The 16,377-nt window shown below is 39.4% G+C and overlaps 1 protein-coding gene across 1 annotated transcript in view; it reads right to left on the bottom strand.

Moving 5' to 3' along the window:
• The window catches only part of tbl1xr1a (TBL1X/Y related 1a), a 62,424-nt gene extending 47,717 nt beyond the window's left edge, over positions 1-14,707 (bottom strand). The window contains exon 1 of the mRNA XM_008407817.3: positions 14,395-14,707. The gene's annotated coding sequence lies outside the window, so the exon portion shown is untranslated. The remainder of the gene's footprint in view (positions 1-14,394) is intronic.
• Between the last annotated feature and the right edge of the window lie 1,670 nt (positions 14,708-16,377).

The raw sequence follows: 16,377 nt of genomic DNA, 5'->3' as shown, positions 1-16,377 counted from the left end.
TCTTTTAAGTCATATTTCATTATGCAACATTTTTATAACAAGTGAAGCTAACAGTTACTTGATGTACTAGAATAGCGGCTCTCAACGTGGGCGGTACCGCCCCCCAGGGGGCGTTCAGAGGACGGCAGGGGGCGCTGGCGGACATTTTTACAAAAGGGGGGCGTTTGGTCTAAGGTAAACTTTACACCTTAAATGCACAACAATGCCAGTTTAGACTTTGAGCAACTTGGTAAAACTGTATTGTGTAACATTAAATCATGCTTGGCTGCAACTGTATCGATGGCAGCTCTTCTTCTATTCAGTGTTTGTAGCTTCATGGCGCAGCTCCGCTCCGCATCAGTTCAGCGTTACACCGGCTGATTACGCTGCTGTGATTCACTTTGTCTGGTATTTATGTAGGCTACATATGTTTTTGCAGTTCTGTGATCATGTCAAAGCAGCAATTTATATTAAAAAGTGTTTTATTTCCATTTGAAAGCTGCCCACTTCCATGGAAGGACAACAGAAAATCGCTCTTACAAACATGTAATTACTAAAATCACGATACCTTCACTTTGTATCCCTCTGAAAAATGAACCCATTTAAATACAGAAATCCCTCCATGGGTGATACCACGGTAGAGAGCGTTCATGTTATAGCGTTAACACCAGTGTTGCAAGTGGTCCGACATGAAACGGGTTTGAGGGAACAACGGTACCACAACACTTTTATATTTCAATAATCAGAACACCGAAATTGTTTCCGTTGTTTTAAAAGGTTTATGTCATTCTGCCTTTTCCCCATCGATGTTTCCCGACCGCCCTGCACCTTAGGGGATTAAAAAAAAAAAAAAACTCCGCGCACATTGCGCAAAATTCTGAAACATGAGAAGCGGGCAAAACGTAGCGACGAACTAGATGTGAATTATGGCATAAAAACAGAGAATCCGACGCTGAACAGTGAAAAATCAACACATGATGTGAAACACATGACGATTACTGATGGTCAATAAATGATAATGATTTAGCAACAGGAAAGAAACTAAAGTGGACATAGCAATAAACCAAGAGAGGATAATACTAATCAAATGAAACTAAATGTAAATGAATGAAGAACAAAATGCAAGAATAAACTAAGAAACTAAAGTAATACGGAGGAATAAACTGGTATGGCAAGACCTTTCGAGCAATAATTAATACAGAGGACAGTATGGCAAGAATAAACAGAAACTATTTCCAGATAAAAGGTAAAGTAATATTGTTTAAGTGCCATGGGTAACGGGCGCAACTACACATTATTCAGGTGGATGCGAAAACATAAATCGGCACCCCCCCCACGAAGGAGCGTAGAAACATACGCTCGCCTCCCCAACCCCCCTCCTCCAGACGCCGATACGTTTAGTGCAAAACTCGCTACATTTACCCCGTTATGTGCGCGAGGTGAAGGAGCGTAAGGCGCGCTAAAGTGTACGGGAAAACATAATCGGTGTGCCGATTCAAAACATCTACAATAATGATAGTAACATTAATAATAAAATAATTGTCAGTGGAAAGAAGCCTACAAATTTTTTGGTGGGGGGCGGTGAGGGACCTGGATAAAGGCTAGGGGGGCGCTGGCCTGAAAAAGGTTGAGAAACACTGTGCTAGAAAATGGCAAATACATAATACTCCCCCTTTAAATATCACTTTTGGTCTCAAGTTTAACGTATAAAAGAGATGATAAATCAACACTAATATTTGTTCATATTGGCCTACTTATCAGATAATCCTGATGTGGTTTATACTGTCCAGTAATCTTTGGAGAAAGGAGTGTTTCCAGGTGCTGTCAGACTAAAGCAAAGGGAGCTACAACCCTGCAAATATTGACGCTTCACAGGTGAAAAGGAAAAGGTATAACGTATTCTTCAAAATGTAGGAACTGACCCCGCAGGTTACCACACAGACACACCACACACTCAGAGTTCAGCTGTTCAGAAAACATGTAATAGAGATGCACCAGTTTTAATGGTTTTCACACTGCAGATAAACAGGTTTTTTCAACTTTAAAAAAATGAGTGAATAAACAAAAGAGAAACACCTTTCAGAGCGAATACCACAGGAATTAAAGGAGCATTTACACCAGTCCATTTTTAGTCCGCTTCAATCCAAATTCACTTTGACTAGAACATCTGGTTGGTTTGTGGAGGTGTGAATGTGTGATCAAACTCTGATGTGGATCAAAAAGTGAAATCTGGTCCACCTTAAAACCTGTTTTGGTTTGATCGAAGTGAACATGAATGTGTGCGGCTTGAATGGATTTGTAAATGCCAAGTGGACCAGCGATCGCTCTAAAAGCAGGAAGTGGAGTATAGTGCAGGGCATTCTGGGTAAATACAGCCAAAACAAATGTGCATGTCCAGTGCTAGAGAAACGACTTGTGGTTTTTTCCCCAAAGTCAAATCCTACAAACACTGAAATGTGACACTTCTCCATTTGTTTAGATTTTGTGAAAAATGAAGCTGTGCTCAGTGGCTTGTTCTGAGGTTTTCTTCTTTCCTTCAGCAGTTCCTGTTGCAGCACCACCACAGGCGAGGAGGGGAATAAATACGTTTTTTCAAAGGGTTTGGTTTCAACATTGATCCCCAATGGCACCAAGTCCACCAGACTATCAGGTGAGAAAACATCCAAATTCAAGCTAGTTTGTGAAACTATGCCCTGTGTATCTCTGCTTTATAAACTCAGTTTAAAAACTTCACTGTATTCTGCAGAAAAACTGGAGCCAATAAAAGGGATTCTGAGAATAAAAATAGCTAACTGTGATGGGCTAGTGGGTACAACTTTTACCATTTTCTAATTTGCAGTTACATAAATTGAACACCCACATTTAAAAAATCAACATGAAAACTCTTAATTCAGGGTTTTCATATCCTCCTTGCCATGAGCTCTATGTGTTGCCAACATTTGCTGCCTTCATCCATCACCCCCAACTTGGCACGCTGAATGTAGCATGCCACAGTTTATCTAACAATGTGCTCTGTGTGTGCTAAAAGCATGTGCACATAACACACACATTCAAACAGGGGCATCAATAACATGCTACAACAATTGGGAGCCCACCACCGCAAGTTCACACATAAGGGAATGTTTTCTAGATCTATGTTCATAGAGTTGCTCCACAGCTGCCATTCACACATACATTAGTCAGCAGGAGATTATTGGCTAGAAACTCATTTGGACAACTAGAAATATTACAGAGTAGAATCTGGGAGCAGGGCAGAGGATGCAGGACCTGGATGCAGAGTCAGTCAGCAGTGCACACTATTCTGTTTCTTTATGTGCATTAGGGCTGCAATGGTATCTGTACCGAAAATATCCCATGCCCGGTACACACGCGTGCCAAACAAATACAGCCCAGTTCTCTACCTGAACCCATCCTGAACTCATCCAGAATGTTGATGCATGATCTCTGTGCAGTGTTCTGAAGAGCAACATTAAGAAGTGCCACCAAAACAAAGACAAGACTACCCACTATCACATTCAGGTTTGTCATGCAGCTGCAGAGGAGAAAGAAAGGACGACAGAACCAGAACTTTATGTTGGCGTATTTAAATAGTGTAAGTTATGTAGACCACTCTGCACTGAGCTGAGTTAACTACACACCTGGAACAGAATCAGTCAGCTGAAGCCCAAATCCAGCTGCCTGCAGCAGTCAAACAAACCAAAACACTGCACTTTATCAGATGCAATAACACACTGGTACCGTAAAGCTGCAATATGTAACTTCTATTCTAGTCAGAATAAAAGTTAGCCTTTTATCACCTGAAGAATATTTACAGGATTAAAGGATTAACATCTTAGTAAACTCTAGAGAAACTCATCCATGCGTTTGTCTGTTGCAGTAATCACACTGATTACTGCAGCAGATAACTGACATTGATTACTGCAACAGTTTCTTCACAGGTTTGCCTAAACAGAAAAAATAAATAAATTCTCCAGGTACAGCCGATACAGAACGTTGCTGCCGATGTTCTGACTTAAACCAGGAAGATAGAGCACATCACCCATTTCTAAAGTCCTTCGCTGAGAGAATAGACTTTAAAATATGGTTGATAGACCAAACTAGACAAACACAATACTTTTTATGAGTCATATTCTGTTAACTTTGTATCACAAAAGGACTCTGGCATTTTTGTTCTTAAACCACATTTAAGCCCAGTCACCCACGCTGAATATTAATGTTTCACTCAAATGCACTGATGTCACAAATGAGTCAGATATTGTGTCTTTAAATAGTCAGCTGTAATCCTTATCCAAGCTATGTGAGGGTTTTTTCCAATTCTTTCCAGAAGACCATATAAAGGTTCCGGAAAGTTACATTCCAGACCAAAACGTTCAGGAATCCATTGTGGAAACAGATTTATATGGATAATTACTCTCAGATTGTTTCATAGCAAGTATTTGATAAAGTACTGAACCATCACTCCAAACTTTAAAGAAATGTATTCAACTAGAATGAATTTTAAATCAACTGCACTGATCCAGACTCTTAGAGTGTCCATTTAGGACAGAATACGTGACTAAAAAATGGGATATCATTTTCACTATTAACAGCAGATCTGATTATTCTTTCAGAATGATCATACTTTCTAACTTATAGAGGTGTGCCAATCGATCAGCCAAAAATCATAATCTGCCGATTTCCGTAAAAAAGTATATGATTGGTGATCGCCGATCACGGTCTCTTGTTACCATTCACCAAAACAATCACATTTATCTCACTTCGCAGCTTGCGTGTGCAGCTCATCTCCTCTTTCCTTCACACTGCGCAAGTGCGCAGCAACAAATCCTGTCGTATGGAACTTTAATGCTCTAAGTGAATGGGGAATTTTGCGTGTTGCGGCGGAAAATTACCTCGGGAGTGAAGCACGTCAAAATGCATCACCACAACGAATATAATACATCCATCCATCCATTTTCTTCCGCTCATTGGGGGTCGGGTCGCAGGGGCAGCAGCTTCAGAAGGGAGGCCCAGACTTCCCTCTCCCCAGCCACTTGTTCCAGCTGCTCTGGGGGAACCCCAAGGCGTTCCCAGGCCAGCAGAGAAACATAATCTCTCCAGCGTGCCCGGGGCCTCCTCCCGGTGGGTTGTCCCTTGAACACCTCACCAGGGAGGCATCCAGAAGGCATCCTGACCAAATGCCCGAGCCACCTCGACTGGCTCCTCTCGACATGAAGGGGCAGTGGCTCTACTCCGAGTCCCTCCTGGATGACCGAGCTTCTCACACCATCTCTAAGGGAGAGCCCAGCCACCCTGCGGAGGAAACCCATTTCGGCCGCATGCATCCGTTATCTCGTTCTTTCGGTCATGACCCAAAGCTCATGACCATAGATGAGGGTGGGAACGTAGATTGACCGGTAAATCGAGAGCTTCGCTTTTTGACTCAGCTCTTGTTAAAAAACAAGCACTTGACGGAGTTTGGCTATATCGAGGAACAAAAGGACATACGGAGCGGCCGGTAAAGCAGCACACAACTACCAACACTCACTCGGATTAGCATCACGGTCAGAAAGCTAAACAAATAAACCAAACAATAATTCAAGTCTTCGAGCTGGCAGTGAAAGACGCTGGTTCTGCTCTCGCTTTTGGGCCGCCGCTACACGCTACTGTAGTATTTATTTCACAGACGGAGCGCCACTTCTGCTCCACCGGCAGTGAACTCTCACACCGAACCTCTGCTTAACGCTGCAACATGTAACTTAAGCAAAATAAAAATAGATTTTAGATATGTATTAAAACTTTCGCCGTCCTAACACAAGACAGACAATTTCTGAAAAATAATCATTCTCATCTGCCTACCTGTGTTCTGCGGAATTACTCCACTCAGTTAGAAACAGCCAATCAGAAGCAGCATTAATCAGCTAGTTCTGCCATCAGGAAGTTATAATTTAGTAACTCAGGATTATTTATTTTAATGCAACTTGCATTTGACTTTGAATGAATCTCTCCTTTATTACTTGACATTTGATATAGGCAGATTTGACTAATAATTTATGGAACCGAGACCCTTACTGTTGAATATTATTTTATTGACTGCAGGTTTTTCAGTTGTCCTTTTGACTGAATAACTGCTGTATTGTGCCTGTAAGTATTTTGCATGTTTATGTCTAGATTAGGTGATTTTATTGCCAGATAACTTTTTAATTTTATCTGGCACTTGCCCACTAAGTGCCAGATCACTTAGTATCATTTCTACATAAAGCAAAAAATTAACAGTCAATCCAGGCGATCGGCAGAGATCGGCCTCATTGGTGATCGGTATCGGAATCAGCAGCAAAAAACCTGATCAGAGCATCCCTAATCATAATAAATGATAATAACATTATTTGCATAATACTTTTCTAAGCACTCAAAGACACTTTACATGAATTAAGTAAGGGAAAGCGGAGGAAGGAGAAGTACCCTGGTTCCACCAGAATGTACTTTCTGTCATCAGCATGGCTTCCCTGGGCACACACATGTAGAGAACATAGAAGGATGGCGACACGTTCGGCTTTCTGCAGGTTTCATCAACTCAAATGACCACTATACTCACACCCATTTGCTGCACCCTAATGACTGATTAACATTAATTATAACTGAGGGTAACACGCCAATCTCTGTATGTTCTAGACATATAATGTCAAGCAAAAAATATATTTTTTAGTCTTGATAATCCCACATTTTCAGCTGTATTTCCCTCCATAGTTTCAACTGGTAATACTTGTGTTTGAGCACCACGTTAAAGTCACTAAACCTATGACTTCAGGGTTTGTCTCACAAAAGCTAGCCAGCAAGGGTAAACAGCTAGTTAGCCAGTAGCTGTAACCGCCTCGAGTCACAGAACATTATGATGATGTCACGACCCAAAGAAATGTATGACAGAAATGTCCTGGGAGAAAAAACCTACATAGAATATGGGATTAAATAGTCATTCTGTGGCAAAATTTGACATGTGGTTCACATTTCCAAAGCAAGCTTAATTTTTTATGAATTTAAAACAATTTAGGGCATTAATTTTAGATACATGAGTTTAAGAATTTGTAAGAATGAGTGGACACAAGAGATGCTAATCTTTCAGTGTCTAGCAATGGTTCGATTACAATTTTTAGGGTCACTTTTCAAGTCAGAATCAATTTTTCTATTGAAAAGGTCTAGAAATTCTGTTTAAATTATGTAACTGATAAGAGTAAATAAATAGAACATTCCATTCCATTGTTTTATTGCCCTCTTCAATCTTCTGTAAACCCATCTTTAGGGAACAATTCTGCTCTGCCGCAGAAATCCTCAGCGCAGCAGAGACGCATGCAGTAAGGGGTTACTGGTATATTAAAAAAAACTATTTTATATATATAAAAACAAGCTTAGCCTGAGGCAGGAGGTAAGTAAGCCAGGCTTATAATACACTGGGGGAAACCCTGATAGGTAAGGGTGATTCATGTGTGCCAGGAGATGTGCTCTGTTTGAAAGATGTTATTGAGACGTTTTCATGGACCTTTGCCCACTTTTAGCACACCCAGTGAAGGCAGAGCTGATGAATCCCTGCTGCCTTACAGCTCCAGGAGACTCAATATAGATTATGAAACTTGTTATACAACATTAGTGGATATTTCATCAGGAAAAAAAAAGGGGAAAACTAAAATAATCTGCTCTCATACCAAGTCAATCTTAAGTGTTCACCTTCTGTTGTAATGAATAAAAATCTCTTAATACCTGGAGTGTTTTCTACTTCATCCCGCCACTCTCTTATGTCCTGTCAGTGACTTGTTATGCCTCTACCATTAAAAAAAAAAAAAAAACTACACATCATACGGACTTTTAATTAACTAAATCAAAATTAAGGATTAATGTTTGTTCTATATTTGTTTGTCTCCATTTGTTATTGGGCCTAATGAAGGAAGGTGTTTTCAAGCACTGCACTTAAGCCCATTTTATCTGTCCCTTCACTATTCACAACACCGCCTAGCACCGGTTACATAACCGCACTACTCCAACACGCCTCCTGTGTGATTTATTAAGGCCAAGTAATCACAATGTCCTACATAGATAATGTGACTCAGCTTGCTGATCTGCAGCTCGCCATATTCCTGGGTCCTCACTGCTGCTATCTGCTATATTGATAAACAAGCAAGCACAACACAAATATATACACATATGCATGTATACATACATAGACACACACGCATATATATATATATATTAGAGATGTGCAGATCAGGTTTTTTTCTGCCGATACCGATACCAATCACCCCCCGAGGGACGATTGCCGATACCGATCACATAATTATTATTATTATTTTTATCATAAACACTACCGGTTACATTATGTGGAAAAAGGAACCATGAATTCACCTTAATTTAGACAAAAACTTGTTTTTAATAACTTTTTCCAAGAAGAAAACTGAACAAAAAAGGCATTCTGCAAATTGTACTGCTATCGGTAATACTATCTTTAATAGACTGATAACATATAAAGGCTCTGAAGAGGCTAAATAATGCAAAGAGCCAAAATAAAACTTCTCAACATTTCCAAAAAAATTTAAGTATAAAACTTAACATTAAAAGGCAAATACAGGTTCCATTACAATAAACAATCCAGAGTTACTGAATGAAACCTTCCTGATAACATGGCGGCTAGCTGATTACTGCTAGTTCTGAGTGGCTGTTTCTGACTGAGTGGAGTAATTATGCAGAGCAGGGAGGAGATCGATTATTTTTTTAGAGATTATCTGTCTCATGTTAGGACAGCGAAAGTTTTAATACGCATGTAAAATGTATTTTTTAGGTTAGATGCTGCAGCTTTAAGCAGAGGTTCGGTGTGAGAGTCAGTACCAGGTGGAGCAGAAGCGGCGCTCAGTCTGTGAAATATTACTACCTGTAGCGTAGCAGCAGTTCAACAGCGAGATCAGAACCAGCGTCTTACATCGCAGCTTGAAGACTTAAATAATTTTGCGGGTTATTTGTTTGACTTTCTGACCGTCATGCTAATCCGGGTGAGTGTTTGTAGCTGTGCGCTGCTTTACCTGCTATCTGATCCTCCATGTCTTTTTTACTGCAGTGAGCCTCGATGTAGCCAAACTCTGTCAAGTATGGCATTGTTTTATGTCATATTAGCTTCGTTGTGTTGATGCATTTTGACGTGCTTCAATTTTCCGCCGCAACAGGCAAACTTCCCCATTCACTCAGTGCGTTATAGTTCCACATCGCTTAGGAATTGTTGCTGCGCGTTTGCACAGCGTGAAGGAAAGAGGAGACCAGCTGCACAGGCAGGCTGTGAAATGAGAAGCAGGTGATCGGTATCGGCAACAAGAGCCAATGATCGCCGATCACCGATCATGCACTTTTTCACGAAAATCGGCCCGATTATGATCGGTGACCAATCGATCGGCACACCTCTAATATATATATATATATATATATATATATATACGTATATACACATGCATATGTATACCTACAAACACACACACACATTTTATATATATATATATACATACATATATACACGTCTGGTAAAAGGCATCCAAGCATTTCCCCATTTCATATTTGATTGCTTCCATAATGTTGAAGCAGGAGCGAATCTTGAGTTGTTAGAAATGAATGTAGAGGGTTGCTGTTTGAGGACAGGCCGGTAATGTGATCAGCATGTTTTTCCAAAACAGAAAATCAACTCTGGAAAGATCATCAGGGAGATTGATGTCCTCCAGTATCAGTGGCAGTCCTCATGTGTAGCTGTGAGGAATATGGAGAAGAAACTGTTGCCTGGTAAAGACACAGCAGGAGAAAGAGACCCAAATTTGAGGGGTTTTTGGCCCACAAGCGACCCATGTCCAACCGTTTCATAGCAGTAGGAACGGCCAGATCCAGCCTTTTCACCAAAAAAAATTTGTTTGTTTTTTTTATTAATTTCTGCCACTTCCATATATGGAACTAAATTAGACATATACCCCATAGTTTTAAATGCATTTGAATGGTCTTTTTATATTTTATCAAACTTGTACGTAATTGACGTGAGACATGGGTCATAACTCTGAACCAGAAGAAGACAGACGTAAACAATGGCTGAAAATTATATTTATTTTGAAATTTTGAAACATCACATCCCAATCCCATCACTCCTGGTTCTGTCTTCACATCCAAGCAGACTTCTCTACAGAAGCTGCAGTCAATATGCCATTAAACATACTAGTTACGCTTTCTTTTCATTAGCTTCCTTCATGTTGTTATGACCGAGTGACGATAATATACAATTTTAAAATCCATCCGTAGAAAGCTCCATCTATTCCATAAACAGAGTGCTGCCGTTTGACTACGTTCTTTTGTGAACGCGGGTCGTTTTAAGGTCGCAAAGCGTTCACACAAGTCTGCTTGCGGTCGCATTTAATTGCAAGTATTGAAAACCACACAAAAAAATCTGATTTCAGTAAAAAAATAAAACAATCTGAATTGAGCATCAAAACCACCTGTGTGCTTGGTCTGTTAGCCAATCAGCTATCTCCAGGCATCACTTCCCACCCAACTGAAAGAGTTAAAGCAGGAACGTATAAAACAATCCAACTGATCTTCATTCGATTAGAAACTTATGCACAACTATAAAACTCCCCCGGATCTGTTCTCATCCGATGCAGTGGGAGGACATCACACCAAATCCTGCTCTTTCTTTAGATAACATGGAAAATAAAATGAGATTTTCCAGTATGTCATCATTTCCTCCTCCTCCTCCAAACTTGTGAACTCGTAATAATCGTTGCTCTCTGCCATGATCGCTGTGTTTACCACCATGTTGTATATTACACATGGTAAAACAACATGAAGTAGCGGAAGGAGTAGCTCGACTTGGAGTGTCTTGTGGACGGTGAAAGGTGTGTGCAAAAACAAATGTCTGAAAATCACGTGACCACACATTGACACTTCGACTTCAGGCCGACCATGCTGGGCTCTTTAGTCAACACCCTGCCAGCAAGCCAGTATAACCAGTCAAGTACATGTGACTATAACCAAAATATACCTCCTAGCACATCTGTAACAAGAAAAACAGCCTTTTTGTTAATCTAAGCCTTCCTTCGTTGCACTTAGAATACACGCATCAACAGCGGAGGTTCTAGCGAAAGCAAGAGCGCTGTCGTGCAACACAAATAACCTTTCAGCTAAATGAATGTGCTAAGCACTTTAACAGAATTTATTGCAATATTTAACAAAATTTTGAAGCAGATAATTTGCCGAGAAATTTTTTTTTGTATTTTAGTTACCCCAATTATTTGAGAAATTGTTTCAGCTTTTCACAACATTTAAGGTAGGGAGACCAAGACCACGGGATAGTCTGAGTTTTCAGCTGATGCTGATGGGACCAGCTGCGCCCTAACGGGAAAGTACCAAATGGACCTACAATGGGATGGTTTAGGTCCATCCCATTGTAGGTCGGTTGTATATGGGCAACCGACCTTCAATTCGGTACACCATTTTAATAACGGTGTACCAAACCGACCCGACCAGAACCGCACTGCTCAGTGGAAATGAGGCATAACAGTTCATAGTGTCTTACAGGTATAATACCACCTCCCAAGGGGGAGGAGCCCGACCTTATCCACTAGTCTTATCCACCTCTGCCGTGAGAGAGTTGACTGACAGACTCGCCAACCAGGTCATGTCTGCGTAGTTAACTATAGTCACCCGACTGTTGCTAATTTAGCAACTTTGTTGCTATACTTAGTAACTTTTTAGACCAAAAAAAAAAAAAGAATTATTGGCATCTGCAGGTCAGGCTTTTTAAAGATTGGTGATGAGCTAGAAAACTGCCATCAGTGCCCTCTAGGGGTGGTGTTTGATCTTCCCTCTATAGAATTATAAATATCTATTACAGTACCAGGAAATGGTTTGACCCAAATCACATAATAATGTGAGTAACCATCCATCAGCTGTCCTAAAATTGCCAGATTTAAATAAGAAAAAAAAAACTGTATGGCTTTTCCAACAATTATTCACACACGTAGCATTTGTTAGCATTTGTTCCCTTGTAAAATTATGATAATAAATAAACAATATGCAATCTGGTAAGAAATATTACACCCTGCCCTATTTATGTGCTTGTTGAGAAGAACTGAAAAGATTCCCTAAGATAATCTTTCAGTTTACAGCAGTGGTGAGTAATTCATTTTTCCAAAGGGCCACATAGGGAGCCGAGACTGTTGCAAAAGCCCAGATCAATTAGCTCACTGTGCTTTTTAGTGTGAGCTGACATTTGAATGGGTAACTCATGTCTACAATGTGTTGACCAGTGCATTCACTTCTTATGCAAGCACACACACACACCAGACTGTTGAAAATATGGCAGTCAACCTTTTGTGCAAATAAAAGCATTGGAAAATGCAAGCAACTGCATTCAAAATAAAGCAATATATTTATATTTTCATGCAATGATGGTTATTTCATATTTTAAGCTGAGCTCAAATTAGTTTGTTTTTTTCTATCGTTCACAAACAGAATAAAGGTTTCACAAAAATGAGATCTAAGGAATCTTTGAATTATCCTGTTCATATTTGATCAATTTAAAGTATCTTGAGTCTTCAATTAGACATACACAGTTGCAGTCCAGACTCAAAAGTTCAAAGCAGATGCCAACTTCAGTAACATTAACAATTAGCGGCTGACTAGTTGTGGCATTCCCAGAGTGCTTAAATGCAGAATTCCCACCTTGTCTGTCACTGTTACCACGTTAACAGGGCTGGTAGCTTCTTCTGTAATTTCATTACAGAGTTGTAATTCAGCCTGACAGGAAGCCTTTCATAAATGAGTATCGGCACAACAATTCGAAACCTGCTTTCCTACTTTCAGAAGATATAATGATCACAGTTGAATAGCTACACTCCTATTTGTTAATGACTACCACTAGGATATTTAGAAACATCTCAGCCAAAAAATTGGCTAAAATCATCTGGCTTCTTAAAGATTGGTGATCAGCCAGAAAAGTGTCATCAGTGCACACCTATTTCACAAAACATTTCCTTTTACTCCTTTATTTTATTACTCTATTCAAACAATATCTAGTTGTTTTGGGTAGATTGGGTCAAAATCACTAATTTAATAAGAGTTAACTGGCTCAAAAGTTTTAACACCCAAATGAATAGGAAAATGGTATACTAAAACATTTAAAGAAAATAATATGTGCTTAACTTTAACAACTATGTGCTATATGTAATAATTTCTATGACCATTTATTGCTATGAATATACTTAACTACACAAAAAACACAACATATACACAACTGGTTAATTGCATGGGCATGACATTGTTTACAAGTACAATAGCATTACTGAAAGCACAAAATATCACTGTATTAGTATGAGTTGGCAAATGAAGGTGCAAATTGACCGAATAATAGAATACTCACTTTAAACCTCTAAAATCATCAAAATAAAAACAAATGTCCATATCTGCTACATGATCACAACAATTAATGGGTTCGAAATCCACAATGCTGTGGGCTTTAAACACATTCTATTAGTTGGTAACAGAGTTACAGAAGGCTTATCTGGGACTAGTACATTGTGTCACTGAGTTGAGATTCACAAGGTTGGCAAGTGGCCATCTCAGCTGTGTGTGTGTGTGTGTGTGTGTGTGTGTGTGTGTGTGTGTGTGTGTGTGTGTGTGTGTGTGTTTGAGTACACTTGTGTGTATTCGCCCCTCCCCCACTGCTCTTACAACTTTAAAGCCGCCAATAGCACTGCACTCTAGTAAACTTTCAATCAACCTAAAAGGAAGGTAATTAAGTGGATGGTGAAACTTTTTAGGTCAAAGTGCAACCTTAGTTTAAACTTAAGCAAAGATTAGGAGGTTTTAATGCAAAAAGCAGACAAGGATAACTGTTGTTTTCAAACTGTGAGCTACTAAAAATGTATATTGACACTTGATCATTAAAATGCCTGATATAACATTAAACTGACTTATCTATGAAGACAATGCACACATTAATGCCTTGTGGAAGTCATTCAAATCTTGTAAGTTGAAAAAGCATAAAGTTGCCAAGTACAAGGCCAGCTTGAACACAAGCATTTAATTTGAGAGCAAAACTCCACCAACAGTAACTACATGTTCGAAACATTCTCTAAATGACTGAGGTTAAAAATGACAACAGAGGGTTTCATTTACAGCTAGCAGGAAGGAAGGGCGCGCTCACAAACACAAACCACACGGGAACTGCTCAGCGAACACGTGCACAATACGCGCGCGCCTACTCACGCGCTGATGCTGCCCATCCCCCACACAGAAACAAAATGTTGAAATAAACACCGAAAACAACGTTATAATGCGCCCAAACCTTAACTGGACATTAACACAGGACCGCTGCACATCGGGTTATAAGTTATAACGGTAATAATAAAGCCAAAATATGAAAACACTCACCTAAAGCTCCAAATCACACAAGGGGGGAGGGGGTGCCTTCTCCTCTGTGCTCCTAATATGGAATCTCCTCCACTACCACCGCTGTTTTCAAGCTCTAATTAAACCCCGAAAAGAGCGTTATAACGGCCTTCGGAACAGGTCAACCGGTAGCTGGAATCCCCAGTGAGCGATGTGTTTTGAATATACGGGCATATATAGTGATAAATCCCCTTAAAATTGAGCTGGGTGTACAGTCGGGTCTTGAATGTAGTGTTGCTCGCTAGTAGAGAAAAGAGCCAAACGGTTCCGTAGCAGCCAACGGCTTCAGACTGAAACACAGAGCAGCTGACCTGCCAGGCGAAAATGAGGTAGGCCTGAGCTCTTCTCTGCAGGAAGCACACTCCAGTCACATAAACATCAAAATGGGTGTCGCAGTATGAGAAAGGATTGTGCTGTCAGGCTGGGGGTTGGCGTTAGCTGCTTAACAATAATTTTAAAAAAATATTGTGGTAAAAGCAATTGGCCTTATTTAACACTAAGTAGCCTAAAATCTTTTTTTTATAGTTTTTTTTGGCACTCTATACATTTCTATTAAAACAAAATCTTTACAACTATATGTTTTGGTTTGTGTTTTCTTGTTTACTATTAATTTACATACATTTTATTTTGTTCAGTTTTTTTTTTTACACAAGTAGAAAATAAAATACATACACACACACACACATATATATATATATATATATATATATATATATATATATATATATATATATATATATATATATATATATATATATATATATATATATATATAACCACTGTTCTGCGGCACACTAGTGTACCGTGAGTGATTGTCAGGTGTGCCGTGGAAATTATCCAATTTCACCATATATATATATATATATATATATATATATATATATATATATATATATATATATATATATATATATATATATATATATATATATATATATATATATATATATAACCACTGTTCTGCGGCACACTAGTGTACCGTGAGTGATTGTCAGGTGTGCCGTGGAAATTATCCAATTTCACCTACCATATTTTCCGGACTATAAGTTGCTACTTTTTTCCTACACTTTGAACATGCGGCTTTTCTGTGGATTTTTCTTCAAACACCAGGGGGCTCTTTATCAGGAAGTGAATCATTGGGAGTCAAAATTGGAAATCAAAGAAGAACGCGCTAATTTTCATTTAGAACAAGCACATGCTTGACGGAGAAATGTTTTCAAACTCATATGATGCAGCTTCTAAGTTGAGGGGTATCGATCTGGCAGTACAGGAGGGAAATAGAGCCGCTGCACGTAAACTCGGCGTGAACAAATCAGGATTTGGAGACAGAGAACTGCATCCTTAAAATATCCAGCAGTTATTAGGACGCAGCCCTCTGCTGGGTCCTTATGGGAAACCGAGAGCGGCAGAGATACCAGCGGCCTGTAGCCCGGTGCGGCTGATATATGTAAGTTTCCAGGGGGGGTTCAAAAAATTTGAAGGTACAGTTTATAGTATGGTGCGCTCATAGTCCAGAAAATACGGTAATTGGTCTTAAAAGAGTTTTTGAAAACAAATTAATTACCTGCTAATAATGCCATCTTTGAGTGTCTTTGCTGTAATAGTGAATAGCGGCGTAATCGTGTAATTTTCTTACCACTAGATGGCAGTAGGTACAGAGCATTTTACATTAAAACAAAATGTCAGGTACTGTGGTACCTGAACAGCACCACAGTTTTGTGGTACTGTTCAGGTGTATTTTTGAAGTGGACATGTTAAGTACAATTTGAAATAAGACATGTAAAATATGATAAAAATAAATGTGTTTATTTGATTCCTAACCCTAACCCACTTTGATAAGAATGACTATATATGTAATATAGGCGGCTACAGACTATCTTTGTTTACATTTTTGGTTGGTGCTGTGCCTTGTGATTTTTTCAATTAAAACAATGTACCTTGGCTCAAAAAGGTTGAAAAACACTG

The sequence above is a fragment of the Poecilia reticulata genome, chromosome 4, assembly GCF_904066995.2.
Source record: "Poecilia reticulata chromosome 4, P_reticulata-male-v2, whole genome shotgun sequence".
NCBI lineage: Eukaryota > Metazoa > Chordata > Actinopteri > Cyprinodontiformes > Poeciliidae > Poecilia > Poecilia reticulata.
Note: the sequence above shows the minus strand (reverse complement) of the source record. Positions and strands in the feature narration are given on the sequence as shown.